The 18,833-nt window shown below is 47.7% G+C and overlaps 1 protein-coding gene across 2 annotated transcripts in view; it reads right to left on the bottom strand.

Annotated features, from left to right (window-relative positions):
* MRO (maestro) overlaps window positions 1–18,833 on the bottom strand; it is a 61,735-nt gene that overhangs the window by 42,184 nt on the left and 718 nt on the right. Inside the window, exon 1 of one of the 2 annotated variants that reach the window (XM_051851953.3) lies at window positions 4,004–4,026. The exons of the other annotated variant lie outside the window; for it this stretch is intronic. The gene's annotated coding sequence lies outside the window, so the exon portion shown is untranslated. Of the gene's footprint in view, window positions 1–4,003; window positions 4,027–18,833 lie in introns of those variants that run through there. 2 annotated transcript variants of the gene reach the window in all.

Below are 18,833 nucleotides of genomic sequence, written 5' to 3'. Positions count from 1 at the left end.
CTTCTTAACAAGTCATTTTAAGCCTAGAAGTTTAATCTCTGGATAAAAGAGAATCCTTGCTTCTGGCACATTTAAATTAATGGAAAAACTCATTGCATCTCCTTTTTATCATTATGCTACGGAGTGGTGAAAACGTTGTCACAAGCTGATAACTATTGTTTTCCTGATTTGTTTATCCTCTGTGTGACCTGGGAATTCCCAATTTACAACAAAGGAACAGGAATAAATGTACCAATTTATCATCCATGAGTACTGAGAAATCTAAAATTTCAGCTTGGAGGCCGTTGCTGTGGTACAGTGGGTTAAAGCCCTAGCCTGCAGTGCCAGCATCCCATATGGGTGCCGGTTCAAGACCCGGCTGCTCCACTTCCGATCCAGCTCTCTGCTGTGGCCTGGAAAGCCGTACAAGACTGCCTAAGTCCTTGGGCCCCTGCACCCGCGTGGGAGACCTGGAAGAAGCTTCTGGCTCCTGGCTTCAGATCGGCCCAGCTCCAGCCAATGTGACCATCTGGGGAGTGAACCAGCAGGTGGAAGAGCTCTTTCTCTGTTTCTCTCTCTCTCTGTAGCTCTGTCTTTCAAATTTAAAAATATATATATTTAAAAGAAAAAAAATTTCAGCTTGGGAAGGCATATGAATTGGAAGTAAGGATACTTGGGTTCATGCAGCCATCAGAAAGACATGTTCTTTCCACCACACTGCTCAGTTATCAAAAAGAGAGCTGAAGACTGAGGAGTTCTGCTATTCTGAGGGTGAGGGATGGGACTTACCATGGTTCAGTGTATCCATTTGATGAAATACAATTAAAATGACTCACCTCTGTGTGTTTGTCACCACTCTTCAACACTCAGTACAAAAGTCCCCTCCCCCGGGGAAGTCCCCTCCCCTCCAGCCGGAGCAATTCATCCGATCTTGAACTTCCTCAGTATTTGCTGCCGTCTTATGGCACTTTGCACCATCTCCCACCATGACGTTGCGGTGAAATATGCCAAAGTCTGGTTTCCTGCACTAGACTGTCGAGTCCATGGGGTCAGAGACTAGTTTTCTGGATACCATGTTCAGCCAGACACGGTTAGCAGGGTATCCTGCAACCACACAGATTCTCAGCCAATCGAGGGAAGATGGAGCTGACGCGAAGGAAGAAGAAGTGTGTGACATCCAGGACAGGCCCTCCGAACAGAGCATTCCTGGAAGGGAGGACTCGGGATAGAGTGAGGCAGCAGAGGGGAAAGCAAGCGGGGTTAAGAACCAGCTCACTGAGGGACGGGACTGTGTCTAAACAGCCCAGGCCAGAGAGAGCGCAGCGAGGAAGGACCTGGGTATGTCTCCGGGGGTGAGAGTCAGCCTCTAGTTGACCTCAGGTTTGTCCTTCTCTCCTCCTCCCACTTGTTGCTGTCCAAGTCCCCTTGCTGACTGCATCCACTTGCAACCCTTAAAGAAGTCGGGGACGGGCATAGGCAGCCTCCCCTCACACTCCAAGAAACCAGGTTAATCCCCTCCCTAGAAATGAAGTTCCGGGGCCGTCGCTGTGGCGCAGTGGGTTAATGCCCTGGCCTGAAGCACCAGCATCCCATACGGGCACCGGTTCTAGTCCCGGTTGCTCCTCTTCCAACCCAGCTCTCTGCTATGGCCTGGGATAGCAGTAGAAGGTGGCCCAAGTCCTTGGGCCCCTGCACCCATGTGGGAGACCTGGAAGAAGCTCTTGACTTTGGATCGGTATAGCTGTGGCTGTTGCGGTCATCTGGGGAGTGAACCAAAGGATGGAAGACCTCTCTATCTGTCTCTACCTCTCTCTGTAACTCTTTCAAATAAATAAAATAAATCTTTTTTTTAAAAAAAGTGCCATCCACATAGACCATCAGCCAGTTCAATCTGAAAGCTCTCCCCCGTGCTGAGAAGTCGCTAGAACATCAAGTTCAGTGAAATCACTTCTTTGAGGAATCAATGCCAGTGCTGACGATGACAGCCTGTTCGTCCCTGAGCTGAGACACTGTGTAGACACGACAGCGGGACCTGTGCCAGCAGAGTCCTTGGTGCAGAGCCCTCTGTTGCTGATTAGACTCAAGGTCACGTCTCCCACATCCTGCCCGTCAGCCCACACTTCCCAGTGTAGATCTTATTTTCATCAGATGCAAGCTTGGCTTTGTACCAACGAGCCCCATCAGTCCATGGCTCCCCAGAACTCATCTTCCTGGAGCCAGCATCTCAAATTCAACTTGCCTTAGGCCCAGGCAAGTTGAAATTTTTTTTTTTACAATGCCAGCCTTGCTTTATTGCTCAGAATGCAAGCCTGACATTGAAGCACAGGCCATGAATGGACCACCGGGCCACCAGGACAGGGCCAGACACAGGTGGCTGGCCTGGGCCCCTTGGAGAGATAAACTCCCTGCAAGGCAGGGCCCCGCTGGGGGACACCCCCGCCAGCAGCCAGAGGCTGGCCTGGGTACTGGAAGGGCCCTTCTCTCCCTGCCTGCCAGTCGGCGCAGCCCCCGGGCTGGCCAGGAGCGGCCCGAGGCCTGAACACCAGCCAGCAGCTGGGCAGGCAGGGCCCTCGCTGCCCTGGGAGGTAGCACACACACAGGGAGGTAGACAGCACACCTGCTCGCACGTGCACACACATACACAGAGCCCTTGGAGGCCAGCACTGGCCCAAGCAGGGTAGCCACAGGGGACCCTGCAGGCACGTGTCCTGGCAAGCTGGGCACCTACTGAGGCATCCTGGGGACCCCCACCTCTAACCAGAGTGCCCGCTGCCCCAGACCTCAAACGCTGATGGCCCTGGAGCTGCTTTCCCCGAGTAAGACTGGGCCTTGCGCTCTTGCAGCTCTAGGAGGGATGGGGGCCACTGGGCTCACTTCCCACACAGGCTGGGGGCCCAGGTCGCAGGGTGGGAGGGAGGCTTGTCCTGGAGCAGCTGCTCCAGGCACCAGCTCGCCCACCCCCTGCCAACCTGGCTCTTGGCGGCCACCCTGGGAGCAGCGGCACAGCTCTCTGGGAGCCCTGGCTATAGGCAGTCACCTCCCCAGGGCAGGGGCCAAGAATGCCTGACACAGCCAGGCTTAGCCTGTGCTCACGGGGAGTGGTGGCACAGCAGGCTTATCTTCCTGATTTCTCAATCCTTGATCAGTGTAATTCATTCCCCCAGGTCAGGAGGCCTCATGGACTTTTCTTTTCTTTTTTTTTTTTTTTAGATTTATTTACTTGAAAGTCAGAGATACACAGAGAGAGGAGAGGCAGAGAGAGAGAGAGAGAGAGAGAGAGAGAGGTCTTCTATCCGCTGTCTCACTCCCCAGATGATGCAACAGCTGGAGTTGCGCTGATCCGAAGCCAGGTGCCAGGAGCTTCCTCCAGGTCTGCAACGTGGGTGCAGGGGCCCAAGGACTCAGGCCATCTTCTATCGCTTTCCCAGGCCGCAGCAGAGAGCTGGATTGGAAGAGGAGCAGCCGGGACTAGAGCTGGCGCCCATATGGGATGCTGGCACAGCAGGAAGCAGCTTTACCCGCTACACCACAGCGCTGGTTTCTACACCACAGTGCTGATGTTTCTACAACCCAGCCCCAAAGGCTCTTTCTTCCCAGGGCTTCCTCAGCTGCTGAGGTCTTCTCCCTTCTCTGCCCCACCCTCGTGGCACAGCAGGTTAAGGCACTGTTTGCATCCCACATGGGTGCCAGTGTGAGACCCCAGTGCTCTGCTTTTAATCAACTTTCTGCTAATGTGCCTGGAATAAAGCATCAGAGAATGGCTCAGTTACTGGGTCTGTGCCACCAGCATGGGAGACTTGGATGGAGTTCCTGGCTCCTGACTTCTACCTGGCCCAGGCCTGGCTGTTGGGACCATTTGGGGAGTGAATCAGCAGTTGGAAGATCTCTGTCTCTCCCCTTGTCTCTCTCTGACTCTCTGCTTTTCAAATAAATCAACCACTTTTTAAAGGTGGCGGGGAGGGGGTGAGGGCAGTCTTCTAGCTTCAGTTTCCGAAGGGAAGCCCACCAAAGCCCTGTCACCCACCTTCCTCTGGCCTGGTCTTCAGCCCAGGACTGGGTAAAGCCTGCAGAACACTGGGCCGCTCCCCATCCTCCAGTTTGTGGCCACCTCTCAGATTCCCAGTCCTGGGTACTCTGCCTGACCAAAGGAGGGCTGCATTCCGATTTCTCACATCTTTGCAAAAGCCAACTTGATTCAAAACTAGAAGAACTCCTCCCTCTCCCTTTCAGGCTTGCAAAGCTCTATTGTCTACGCCTACTTTGCATTCCCATCTCAGTGTTCCAGCGAGTCCAGGATATTGCCCTATTCTCCTGATTTCTGAATGGCTCCAGAGTGATCTTTCTAAAGCACATTTCTAGCTACTGCCACTCCTCCCCTTCCAATCCCTCAGAAACCTCAATAACTCTCCGTTGCTTACAGAACAAGACCAAACTCAGCGTGCTCTTCAAGGCTTCCACATTTGAGCCCCAAACTGCCCTACCTTCCCCGACCCTAAACTCCTGCTAATGGAGCAAGCGCTAAGATTTCACCTGTAATTCTCTGGAATTTATTTCTGATGATCAGAACCCTAGCTATACTTCAAGGTTCAGATACAATGACACCGACTACACAAGCCTCCCTTCCCTCTCTGTATCTGAAATGTTTCTCCCTGTTCATGGCACCCCCATGAGCTTCCTCTGTAGCCCTTTGATTTTATATTCTAGTTACTCATGGACACAGCCTAGTTCATCTTCCAAATTTCAAATTCTGCAAGGTCAAGGAAAGCTTCCTTGAATTTGATATCCCTTTCAAAACCTAACCCATTACCTTACATAAAGTTACTTCATAAAGTATTTGTTAAATCCATTACTCCTGGGGCTGGCACTATGCCATAATGGGTAAAGCTGCCACCTGCAATGCTGACATCCCATACAGGCACCAATTTGAGTCCCGGCTACTCCACTTTATGATCCACCTCCCTGCTAATGCTCCTGGGAAAACATCTCCATGGGAGACCTGGATGAAGCTCCCGGCTCCTGGCTTTGGCCTGGCCCTTGGAGGCCATTTGGGGAGTGCACTAATGAATGGAAGATCTCTCTCTCTGTCTGTCTCACTCTCTCTTTCCCTCTTTCTCTTTGCCTCTGCCTCTCCCTCTCTATTTCTCTGCCTTTTAAATAAGTAAAAAATATATTTTAGAAATGCATTCACATAAAAAATATCTATTGCTCCATTAGTGGTAAATTTGCTCAACCACTTTTGTTATAGTTATGTAGATTCAGCGTCCAACTTTCTGTATTCGGGCACATTTTGTTGGGAAATTATACTGATCACTTCTCAATCATACTCTTAGTCCAGAGGTTAATCAAGTGGGGATAGGCTTCAATTAGAATACCAACAAGAGTTCAGATAACTGTGCAGTGCTGATCCGGCACTTCAGATAAGCACCAGTTCTTTCGTGTCCCCTGTGAGCCAGGGAGGAAAGAAACTGGAAGGGTAGGGAACAAAGTCAAGGTCTACAGCAAATGAGGGCAGAGATTAGATTTAGAACTTGGCACGGCTGGGGGAAAGGGTTGTGCTGAGATCTCTGGAGCACTGGTTCAGAGCACTTGGTGAGCCACCCACGAAGGTGCTGACCGCATCTCACACACGACACTGGGAAAAGGAGCTCTGTAAACGAATGACTGCCCTGTCAGTGCGTGGAGTGAGAAGGCTGAGTTCTGGCTGGGTAGCCTGGCCCTTGCCCACTGTGGGTGCTGAGGGAATGCAGCACCAACCTGTCCAGGCCTCCACTGTAGTTCAGAGCATGGGAATGACGGGCTGGGGGAAGCAGAAGGCCCTTCTGAGCTGCCACACTGTCATCTGGAGAAATTCACTCGTGTCTGCAGCAAACATTTGGGGTGAGTGCCTGGGCTGCAGCCCTGGGAAGTACAGAAGAGCCTTGGCACAATGGTGCAGGGCAAAACTGACAAGCCTACAAAACAAAACAACCAACGAAGTAGAAGTAGAAGCAGAAATAAAATGAGACCAACTCTTGGAGAGTCCAGAGAGTCTGGCTGTGAAATGTGACTTTGACATAGGAGGGGGAAGGTGGCAGGGTGGCAAAGGAAGGGGTAAGAAGGAGGAAACACAATGGACTTGAGACTTTTAATGAAACATCCCTAATCTCACCTGAGCCTCATGACATGCTGAGAACTGTGCAATACGGGGACATTGAGCAGGTTCAAGCTCAGGTGAATGCAATAATGCTTCACCTATGTGTCTGGATAGAGGACAAATCCTGGGTTCCCTGTGGACCAGCGGGTGCCTACTTTTCGCCAGTACTAGCTTTGCATCACCCCTCCCCAGCCCCCAGAGAGATGGAAATGGAAGAAACAAAATGTTTGTCTAGACTTGTGATTTGGTATTCAGGGCCTCTTCCCATGACCCTGACATGAAGCATCACATGATAAAAGTGTATTTTGAAAGACAAGGTAAGCAGCCATTTGTAATACCGAAAGAGAAGGTAGGAGAAATGTGGCCAGTTAGCAGACAGGTCAGTTACAGAGGCTGGGGAGAGCAAAGTGAAGATCAGGAAGCAGACATGAGCGATGAACTCATTGCACAAGATCAAGGAAAAATCATTTTCAGATTCCACTGATAGCTATTAAGTACTTACGTTTTGAACACTCAATAGTGCCACTGAGCACTTTCACGGGTTCATTTAATTTGCTCTTCAGGACAACCCAGCAGAGATAATAAAAGACATTGAGGGGGCCGGCGCTGTGGCGCAGTGAGTTAAAGCCCTGGCCTGAAGCGCCAGCATCCTGTATGGGCGCTGGTTCTAGTCCCTGCTGCTCCTCTTCTGATCCAGCTCTCTGCTATGGCCTGGGAAAGCAGTGGAAGATGGCCCAAGTCCTTGGGCCCCTGCACCCACGTGGGACACCCGGAAGAAGCTCCTGGCTCCTGGTTTTGGATAGGCACAGCTCTGGCCGTTGTGGCCAATTGGGGAGTGAACCAGTGGATGGAAGACCTCTCTTTCTGTCTCTACCTCTCTCTGTAACTCTGTCTTTCAAATAAAATAAATCTTAAAAAAAAAAAAAAATGAGAGAGCTGCCACGGTGTGAGGCTGAATTTGAATCCAAGTGCCCTGACCCTAAGCCCCATGTTCTTTTCATGACGGTATGGACCTGGAAAAGCAGCACTATATAGAAATATCCCAGGGCTGGCGCTGTGGGGTAGGGGGTTAAGCCGCCACCTGCAGTGCCAGCATCCCATATGGGTGCAGGTTCAAGTCTTGGCTGTTCCAGTTCCCATCCAGCTCTCTGCTATGGCCTTGGAAAGCAGTAGAAGATGGCCCACATATTTGGGCCCCTGGGAGATCTGGAAGAAGCTCCTGGCTCTGGGCTTTGGATTGGCAGAGCTCTGGCCGTTGCAGCCAACTGGGGAGTGAACCAGTGAATGGAAGACCTCTCTCTCTCTCTCTCTCTATTTCTCTGCCTCTCCTCTCTCTGTGTAACTCTGACTTTCAAACAATGAATGGATAAATCTTTTTTTTTTTTAAGAAGCTTCCTTGACAAAGAGCAGGTGTTCAGTGAGGGGACTTGACTATGCAGACTGGAAAGCTGAAATAGACAGGAGAGTGTGGAGGTAGCTCAGACCAATAAGCACACAGGGCTGGGGAACAGACAGCAGATGCTCACACCCACCTCCAGGAGATGACTAGAGCCCCTGCCCCTAACTCTCTTACTGCACAGCTGGTGCTTGGACTTTGGGTTTGTCAGAGTTCTCCAAGTAACAGAGCCCAGAGGTTGTATGGTTATATGGGCTCCCAGACTTCTGGAGGCAGAGAAGTCCCTGGATCTGCCATCTATAACCTGGATTCTCCAGAACAATGGGTGGTGTAATTCACGCCAAGGCCAAAGCCTGACGGGACAGGAGGAGGAGGGGAGAAGACCTATGTGAGTCTGAGAATCCAAAGGCACAAGACTCACGCGCAGAAGAGAGGTGCCTGAGGGCAGGAGACGGTTGTCTCTCCCACAGAGAGCAAATGCACATCTCCTTTCCCCCTTTCCCCCTTTTGGGCCTTCGGGAAACAGCATGGTGCCCACACACATTGCTGAGAGCAAAGCCTCCATGTTGAGTCCACTAATTTGTTGTTGTTGTTGTTTTTACAGGCAGAGTTAGACGTTGGTTCATCCCCGAAATGGCCACTATGGCTGGCGCGCTGTGCTGATCCGAAGCCAGGAGCCAGGTGCTTATCCTGGTCTCCCATGGGGTGCAGGGCCCAAGCACTTGGGCCATCCTCCACTGCCCTCCCGGGCCACAGCAGAGAGCTGGACTGAAAGAGGGGCAACCGGGACAGAATCCGGTGTCCCAACCGGGACTAGAACCCAGGGTACTGGCGCCGCAGGCAGAGGATTAGCCTACTGAACCACCGTACCGGCCGAGTCCACTAATTTGGAGGTTAAGTGCTTCCAGAAAGAACCTCACAGCCGTACTAGAAACCATGTCTCACCAGCTGTCTGGGCATCCCTTAACCCATTCACCTTGACTCCTAAAATTAACCACCACAACCCTCACCTATATTCCTGGCCTGTGCGAGGGAAGTGCCTCAGCCATCACTGGGGCTGAAGATGGAAAGAGAATACTGGAGCTGCGGCCGTCGCCTGTGACGGGCACAAATGACAGCAGCGAGAAGCAGGAAGAGGGTCCGTTCTTTCCTCTCTGTGCCTTCCCATCTCCCTCTGGTGCAGCTCTTTGGGGAACCCAACATGAATCAAGCTGGTAAGAGAAACCGGGGAAAACAGTTTACAACCCTCAGTCATAACCAAAGAGCAGAGGCCAGAGGGTGAATGTGGACGGGAGTCAACACCCAGATGACCGGTCTGGGGCTCTGTCCTTGTCCCATAGCTGTTCTCACTGACTTCATTTTCTGGGAATGTTCCCAGTTTTCTGAGTTCATTTTCTTGATTCCAACCACTACCGACGTGCAAAGGACATCCAAACCCACGTGTCCAGGGCAGACTCCTCTACTGAACAGGCAAAGTTTTGAACTCCAGATGTACTTTTCCCTTGGTTGCTTGCTGGGGGTCTCCACCCCTGTGGCAGTCGAATTGAATAGGCTACAGAAGCAGGTGTTGTAGCCCCGAGCGGCTTAATCTGCCACAGGGGATGCCCACATGCCATATCAGAATGCCTGGGATCAAGCCCCACCTCTGCTTCCTTTCCGGCACCCTGCTAATGTGCCTGGGAAGACAGTGGATGGTGACCCAAGCACTTGGGTTCCTGCTACCCACATGGGAGACCTGGATGGAGTTCTTACTTCCTGGCTACAGGTCCAGCCCCAGCTGCAGCAGACATCTGGGGAATGAACCAGCAGATGGAAGATCTCTCTCTGTCTCTGCCCCTCTCTCTGTCACTCTACCTTTCCAATAAATAAATAGATAAATCTTTTTTTAAACAATACGCTATAAACTGGACTTGCTATCTTTCCTCCTTAATCAGTTCCTACTTCTCACAATCTGCCTTAACCAGGATTACCACCCACACCTCGCTGAACTGACCCTACTCATCCTTTGAAACGTGGATCAGATACACCCTGAAAATCCTCCTCAGTGCTCAGACAGAGGAAATTTGAGTCACAAGAGGTGGCAAGCAGTGAGGACCACAGCGTGCTTTCCCCCAGCTGCAGACCACATCCCTAGGCTGTCCCTACCATGACCCTGCCCAAGTCACAGCTGGACCTCTGAGGCCCTAAATAAGATTTCAGTTTTATTTCATTTTTAAAATTTTTATTTTTAAAAATGTACCTATTTGAAAGGCAGAGGGAGAGGGAGACACACAAATGGAGAGCTCTCATCTGCTGGTTCAGTTCCCCCAAATGCCTACACTGACCATGCCTGGGCTGGGCCTGAGCTGAAAGCTAGGAACTCAATCCAGGTCCCCTACATGGGTGGCAGGAGCCCACTTTCTTAGGCTTTCTCTGCTGCCTCCCAGGGTCTGCATAAACAGGAAGCTGGAGTCAGGTGCTGGAGCCAGGGATCAAACCCAGGCACTCTGATGTGGGACACTGGCATCCTAACCATAGGCCAATGCTCTCCCCTTTGCCTTTGTTTTCAGGGTAAAGATGTCACTCGTGTTTAAGGGCAAGGCCCAGCAAGTCACCCTCTGTCGCTCTCAGCTTTACCGTCCTCCTGTCAGTCAAGCCTCCTTTGTGCACGTCTGTGTCCTGGGAGTCACTGCACCAGCTGCTATTTCCTCTCTGTACCTGATGAATTTCTACTCAGTCTGTGGTTCTGGGCCGGATTTGCTCTCCCTGTGAAAGGCTCCTTGGCGCTCTGTGCTCATCTGTGTAGCACTGATCACAGTTATAAAATCCTATGACTCATTCAATGTCTCTGTCTCTCAGCAGACTCTGAACTCCACGCGGATGAGGCCTAGGGTGGTATTCTTTGCTCTTACAGTCTCAGCGCCTGGCTCCACGGCTGGCACCTAGTAGGTCCTTGAATTCACATTAATATGGGCTGAATTAAAATTAATGAATTTCCCCATCCCCTCCCAGATGAGTTAGCTGTCTCTTCTCTATGTCTGCATCATATGAGGCTACTTCAAAAGGCTTGTGGAAAAATAAAACAAAAAGATAAGTTCACCTTGGAGGCAGCAGGTGATGGCTCAAGTACTTGGATCCCTGTCACCCATGTCGGAGACCTGTTACCGGTCGCAGAGGGGAAGGCAGTTGCCAGTGAATTTCGTGGGTTCTTTTCATCAGCTTAGTATATAAATAAAAAGCCAGGAAACAATTTGCAAAGAGGCAGAAAATGCATTAGACAGAAAAGAAACTTTTATTTGATTGGCAAGTGACAGTGTCTGTTCCGAGAGGAGAGCAGGCGGAGTGCCCGAGCGGGACACTGGCTTTGAGGAAGGGTCCTGAGTTTTTAAGGCATTACTGTTTTGTTCATTGGGTCGTTCTGTGGAGGGTGTCCATTGGGCAGGGGTTTTACATACTGTATGTTGATTGGCTTGGGGCTTATGGAGATAGCAGGGGTCTCCTGGAGACTGTCCGTCTCCTTAGGGGCTCAGCCCCCTTCTCTGCTAGTTGTGGGTGAAAGATTGCGGCCATCCTGGAGGTGTGATTTAAAGCCACAAGATCACACATACAGCTCAATAAGCTATTAGTGGTCAGTCTGGAGACAGGCTTTCCAGCCACAGCTGGCAGCCTGTTTGTGAAGGACATTCTACCTCTGTCTGAGGGGCCCACGGACTCCCAGCCCCAGTGGACGGCCTAAAGACCTGGATTAAGTTTGGGGCTCCTGGTTTCAGCCTGGCCCAGGCCTAGCTGTTGTAGGTATTTGGGGAGTGAATCAACAGATGGAATATCTCTCTCTGCTTGTCTCTGTCTCTCTGGTTTTAAAATAAGATAAAAATTTACAAATTAAAAGTATTTTAAAAAGATAAGATTATTTGAGTTCAAACAATCTGAAATGCATGGGTAGTTGTTTCATAATTTTTCATAAATTTCTTAAAACTCCTTGTACGTTGGGGCTGGTGCTGTGGTGTATTGGGTAAAACCACTGCCTGCAGTGCCGGCATCCCATATGGGTGCCAGTTCAAGTACCGGCTGCTCTGCAATGGCCTGGGAAAGCAGTAGAAGGTGGCCCAAGTCCTTGGGCCACTGTACCCACATGGGAGACACCAAAGAAGCTCCTGACTCCTGGCTTCAGATTGGCATAGCTCCAGCCATTGCAGCCAATTGGGTAGTGAACCAGTGGATGGAAGACCTCTCTCTCTCTCTTTCTCTCTCTCTCTCTCTGCTTCTGCCTCTCTGTAACTCTGGCTTTCAAATAAATAAATAAATCTTAAAAAAAAAAAAAACCCTTGTATGCATGGATCTTAAACATTCTGCACTAGAGACCGTCACTGTGGTGTAGCATGATACAAAGCCTGCATCCCACATGGGATATTGGTTTGAGTCCTGGATGCTCTGCTGTCAATCCAGCCCCCTGGCCTAGAAAAGAAGCTGAGGATGGCCCAAGTACTTGGGACCCTGCCATTCATGTAGGAGACACAGATGGAGCTCCAGACTCTTGGCTTCAGCCTGGCCCAGCCCCAGTCATTGCGCCCTTGGGGAAGTAATCAGCTGTTGGAAAATCTCTCTCTCTCTCTCTCTCTCTCCCTGTGTGTGTGTGTGTATGTCTCTCTCTGCCACTCTGCCTTTCAAATAAAGAAATCTTTAAAAATAAGAAATAAAAAATGTTTGCACCAAAATAAACATCTCTTAATTCCATTTTCCATGAACTTCTTCAAGTCCCTCATATACTGTAAAACTCAATTCTATTGTTGCACTGGCACTGTAATTATCTGTGGGGATGTCTGTTTTTCACCTCTGTTCATCCTAAGTCCTTTACCAGCCAACCCCTCCACCACTCACTAGCTCCTTGGGTGCAGAGGTAACCATACATTTTTTTGAAACCAAATAAGTGCTCAATAAACATTTACTGAAGAATGGAGCCCATTGAAGGAGAAAGACTAGACCAACGGTTCCATTCACAGCAGAACACAGGATGTGGTCATCTCCACGGAGTTTAGTATTAAACTGGGGACCAGTCTCAACTACGAGGCAGGCGCAAGAGGAGCTGGCAAAGGCAAGGCAAGCACCCAGCAGAGGCAGTGCCAGGGGAGCCAGGAGGAGGAAGGCAGTTAGCTGGGTCCAGTTTTGCTGAAAGAATGAGGAAGCTGAGGACTGAGAACAGTCTGAGTTCCCCCGACAGAGGAGGAGCTGTGCACTAGCTGTCTGCAGGAAAGCTGAGAGGCTGGAAGTTGGTTGCGTGAGAGGAAGGAGGGGTTGACATCCCAGAGGGGGCGAATCTGTGGGCCGCTTGTTGAAAGGACGTGGACAGAGAAGAAGGAGGACCAGAACGTTCTCTTTCTCACTGTCTGTTCTCACTTCTCCTTCCTGTGGTGCAGAACAGGCTGAGGCATGGGGTCTGTTCAGTTTCCCGTTTCTCATGGTTGGCATATGCTTTCTGAATGTTATTTTCACAGCTGGCATGAAGCAAGATTCTGTTCTTTCCCCACCTCACACAAGGAATACTGCTGCCCCTGTGTCAATTCAGAGGATATGAATGAAATATTAAAACACAAACAAATTATTTTTCTTTACAAAAGAAATAAATACGTGTCTACCAAGAAAAACTTGTAAATCACTTTTTAAAATTTCCTGTGGTAGGCTTTCAAAATGTGTTTTACAGGAATTACTCCAAGAGTCTATGTATGCTTACTTGACATGTCTAACAATATATGCCCTAGGCATAAATTCCTCTAAAAATACCTAAAACAAGTTCTGTAAATAGTAAACATTGGAGAGATTTGGCTAATTTTCAACTGGAAAGTAACCTCCCAATGTTAATTGGTTAAACTCTCACTCACGTCCTAATGCAAATTCACCCAGCACCTGGCAAGCCCAGGTAATGTTGCCCCATGAAAAGCTCAACAAATTAAAAGAGTCACAAAAAGTCACAAAAGGCCTGCTGATGGAGAATGTCTCCACATGACCTTGAAGCTGGAGATATGACCCAAGAAATTGGTTTCCAGTACAGCAAGTTGAATTTATAAATTATTGACAGGTTAAATAGGATTCTTACCTGAATCTCGAAGAAAACTGGTACACTACCACAGGAGGTTTTTTTTTGTTTTGTTTATTTATTTTTTTTAGTATTTATTTGTTTATTTGAAAGTCAGAGTTACAGAGAGAGGGAGAGACAGAGAGAAAGAGCTTCCATTTGCTAGTTTACTCCCCAGATGGCCACAATGGCCAGCACTGGGCCAGACTGAAGCCAGGAGCCAGGAGCTTCTTCTAGGTGTTTCATGTGGGTAGCAGGGGCCCCAGCACTTGGGCCATCTTCTGCTGCTTTTCCCAGGCCATTAGTAGGGAGCTGGATCAGAAGTGGAGAATCCGGGACATGAGTCAGCACCCATATGGGAGGCACACCATAAGCAGGCGGCTTTACCTGCTACACCACAACACCAGTCTCCCACAGGAGTGCTTAAGCATAAGCAGTGTGTGAACCTGGATTGGAAAAATATATTTATTTCCATCGATTTACAGCTGGAATTTAACTTTTTTTTCCAATCATAAATATAGGCAACAAAACATGAGGATTAAACAAATTATTGATCATATCACTTTACAATTGCTGCAAATACTTTGAAATATTATTACCAGTTGCTGGTCTTACCATTAGATTTATTAAATGCATTATAGGATAGCACATATATTATTATACTAAGATTTGGGGTTTAAAATTATTTTGTTACTTTGATTCATTGCAATTGGATTCTGCAAATTTTGTTTTATGTATTGAAAAAATCATTTTATGGAGTCTCTAGATTCCAACAGTGATGTCCAATGCACAAAAATAGTTAAGAAACTGTGATTTGGTTCTTTTTTTAAAAAAAGGATTTGTTTATTTATTTTTTGAAAGTCAGAGTTACACAGAGAGAGGAGAGGCATAGAGAGGGGTCTTCCATCCAATGGTTCACTCCACAGTTGGCCGCAACAGCTGGAGCTGTGCTGATCTGAAGCCAGGAGTCAGGAGCTTCTTCCAGGTCTCCCATGCGGGTGCAGGGGCTCAAGGACTTGGGCCATCTTCCACTGCTTTCCCAGGCCATAGCAGAGAGCTGGATCGGAAGTGGAGTGGCTGGGTCTTGAACCGGCGCCCATACAGGATGCCAGTGCTTAAGGCCAGGGCGTTAACCTGCTGCGCCACAGCGCCAGCCCCTGTGATTTGGTTCTTTATGAATAAATCTGAAGACCCATTATTTTTTATTTTAGATGCAAAGACATGAGCAACTGATTCTATTTCCACTATTTGGTAGCTTTAACAAGTTAGAGCTTAAATATCCTTTCTGCAAAGTCGTGTTACTTAGGAACCATCATTTAGTTCATGTCTTCTGTGCAATCTATTATAATTTTGGCTCAAGTGCAAGAAAAGAAATATATTCTACTCCCCTTTAGATGCCTATTAATATAGAACGTTCCCAGTTAACTGCTGAGACTAGTGCAGATTCCACCGTGCCCAAGTCCTAACATGAACCAATAGAATTGAGTCAAACCTCCAGGAAGATCCTGGGGTACCCTAGATATTCCCGAGAAAACTGACAGCCACATGAAGAACATCTGGAAGAATTCTCAGCTCAGGTGGTCAGGCTGGCATAGAAGGTAACTCACTTCAGAAAGCATTTCAGAATGCTAGCAAGCCTGGGGCCCGTTTCATGGTACAGCTAGTTAAGCCACTGCCCCAGATCCAGATGCCTGCATCCCATACAAGTACTGGTTTGAATCCCAGCTGCTCCATTTCAGATACAGTTGTTTGTTACTGCCCCTGGAAAGGCAGCAGAAGATGGCTAAAGTGCCTGGCTCTCTGCCACCCATGTGGGAGACCTGGCTGGAGTTCCGGGTTCCTGGCTTCAGCCTGGCCTAACACCACCACTGCAGTCATTTGGGGAGTGAACCAGCAGATGAAAGATCTCTTTCTCTGTCTGTCTCTCCTTTTTCTGTCACTCTGCCTTTAAAATAAATAAATAAATCTTAAAAAAAAAAAAAAAAAAGGAGGGACTGGTAATATGGCTAGCCAGTGAAGCTGCAGCCTGCAGTACCAGCATCCCATATGGGCGCTAATTTGAGTCCTGGCTGCTCCACTTCTGATCCAGCTCCCTACTAATGTGCCTGGGAAAGCAGTGGAAGATGGCCCAAGTGCTTGGGTCCTTGCACTCACGTGGGAGACCTTTGGGTTGGCCCAGCCCCCGTCACTGTGGCCATTTGAGGAGTGAACCAGCGGATAGAAGACTCTCTCCTTCTCTCTCTCTCTCTGCCTCCCAGTTACTATGCCTTTCAAATAAATAAATAAATATTTCTTTTTAAAGGAATGGTAGCAAACCTAAAATCAAAAATTACTGGGGGAGAAGCCATCACTGTGATGTAGAGAGTAAAGCTGTCACAAATGGGCTGGCATCCCATATGAGTGCTGGTTTAAGTCCTGGCTGCTCCACTTCCAATCCAGCTCCCTGCTAATGTCTCTGGGAGGCCAGCAGAGGGTGACCCAAGTCCATGGGCCCTTGCACCTATGTGGAAGACCTGGAAGAAGCTTTTGTGGTTACAGAATGTCTTGCAGTAAAATACATAGAACCATCCATATAACAATGTTAAAGCTATTTTTAGGGATTGATACCCATGCAACAAAGAACTTATCATTTGTTACTTTGTAGGAAAAGATATTGAATAATCAAACCCAGTTTATATATTTTGGTGCCCCTATTTTACTGTATCTGCTGTAGCTGCTCTTTTGGGGACAGGAATCTTGCACATTTTACCGAAAAATATCTCTGTACTGCCCCCAACAGATAGAAGCTCAGAGGTAGCTTTTCAGACTTATATATCCTAAGAGCTATGAAGCCTGAAGGTGCTATTGCTCTTACGCAGTTATGCTCAGCATACTAGGAACACATTTGTACGATCAAAGCAAGCATTCCTGGTACTTCATCCCTGAGACATCGGAGACTTTGCAGCCATTGCATTTGATGCAAACTTTCTACCTGGTGTGTAGTTCACTGCTACACATGTAGTGAATGAACAGTAAAATGGCACTGGTCATGACTTAAGCATAATACACCTTCAGTGTGGGGATGAAAAGAACAACTGTGGATTGCCTTGGCACAGGAGCCATGTGAAGATAAAGACAGCATCATGGACTTCTCATTATCCCCTATCTAGAAATAAAAATCCATTCTCAGCAACGAGTTCACAGAATCTAGGGCATCAGAAGGCCTCCATGGTTCTCAAGGTTAATGTGTGTGCAGCCATGGGGGTATGCTGTTCCAAACAGATTCTGGGGTGTTTTTTTTAAACAAGCATCCTGGTGATGTCAGTGCTGCCTCTCCCAGAATCATCTCACAAGGAGTTACAGATAATGATGAAGCCAGTACTAGGATTTATTTATTTATCTTTGCTTATTTAAATTTCATCCACTTGACAGAGAGAGGGAAAGTGAGAGAAAGAGAGAGAGAGAGAGAGAGAGAGAGAGAGAGAGATCTTCCATCCACTGGCTCACACCCTCAAATACCCACTACAGCTAGCAGTGGGCCAGACTGAAGCCAGGAGCTGAACTCCATCTAGAGCTCCCATATAGCTGACATGGCCCAAGCCCTTGAGCCATCATCTGCCTTGCAGAATGCATGAGCTGTAGTGATGGATTGGAAGCAGTGTACCTGGGACTTGAAGCGGCACTTGGATATGGGATGTGGGCTTCGCAAGCAAGAGCTTTACCTTCTGCCCCAGAACATAAGTGTCAGGACTAGGATTTAGAGTAAGTGACACCAAGAAGCCTACAGCTCAGGGAGATTTCAGGGCCGGCCTTGGCAGGATCAAATTACTTGCATAGAATAAAGAGGATATTTTCCACAAAGTCATGGCACTACTCAATGTTTACTTTACTCTTTCTAGGTTAACCTAATCAAGTATAGGAAAATATTTTCCGTAAATATTGAAGTACTATTTTTCCTCAAGGAATAAATGTCCTTTTATTGTTAATGAACCTATAATGTTAATGTCTTTGTACTTCACAAAGATTTTTAGAATCTTAAAATATTTGGGTAATGAGGATACTGCTTATTAAGGTATTCATTTACCCTGCAGACAGCCTTAAAAGTTATATTTACTTTAATTATATAAAGACTTCCTAGTACGTTTTGGGGGGTAATTACCACCACTAACACTTCATTGTATTTTGGGAAAACATTATTTTTTCTTAATGATAGTACTTACCTAAACAAATGCTTTTGTCTCACTTCCAGATGAGGCCAACATAAGGTTTGTTTCCTCAGTGTCTGAAACAAATGCCTTTAGACACACTGTTTACTTTCTCTTGCATTTTGAAAAAGTTTGCTTTTTTAATGATCCTAATTTATTGGAGGATAATTTGCAGCAGTGCAGTTAGCATTCATTATTAATGGTTTCTATTCTAAGGTCCATGGAGATGTGTAAATCTAATTATGTGCTTAGCACAACTTACTTATCTGTGTTTGCTACAGATAAAGTGTCAGTTCAAAAGCAAGAATTCTATTTATGTATACTCTCACCACAAAGAGAATGACCTTCCATAATTCTGAGAGACATCAATAATACAGATTTTCCTTAAGGAAACACATCGTGGTGTTTGGATAAAATAGGCCTACTCCATTTTCATGGCAACTGATGCAAAGTTTTTTCCAGGTATCTTTAATTTTGAGGAAGGCTGGCAAATATGTGTCCATTTTGAAATAATTGGCATATATATACCACTTGAAACTGAAGTAACACCTTGACAGTAGGGATCCCATTTTAGAGCACCCAAGACTCCATCTTGAGAAATACCCCTGCACCATGAGGCTGTGGTCTGAAACTATGATCTAAAACTCAGACAGTAACAGTCTATGGCATCCCACTTGGCAGAGCACAGAGACTCCCTAGCATGACTGCTCAAGCATAAAAACAGGCTGCACCTGGATTAATGATAAAATTGTAATTTGTCTAAGTCCCACATATGATTTAGGTCAGTACCTGGACTAATGTCAGGATTGCAATTGGTATTGTCAAGATTGTAATTAATACTAGTTTCACATAGATCTTAGGTCAGCTTGACTCTAGCAACCATGTATCCCCCTCCCCTTCTTGTGGTTTTTGCCTTTATAAACCCTGTTGCTTTGAGCTTTGGGGTTGAGCATTCCTCAGGTCATGAGCCTACTCTCCACCACCAGCAGTAAAGGACCATCAGAGTTTATCAATGTGTGGTGCTCCCCTCTGTTTGCATTCACTCAGGTACAACAAAACTCTGTCAGTTGAAGAGTTTCACAGGGTACTCAC

This window comes from Oryctolagus cuniculus, chromosome 10 (assembly GCF_051225735.1).
Source record: "Oryctolagus cuniculus isolate XC-2025 breed Fujian yellow rabbit chromosome 10, ASM5122573v1, whole genome shotgun sequence".
NCBI classification, from domain to species: domain Eukaryota; kingdom Metazoa; phylum Chordata; class Mammalia; order Lagomorpha; family Leporidae; genus Oryctolagus; species Oryctolagus cuniculus.
The sequence above is the reverse complement of the archived record's forward strand: the minus strand, read 5'-3'. Positions and strand labels throughout refer to the sequence as shown.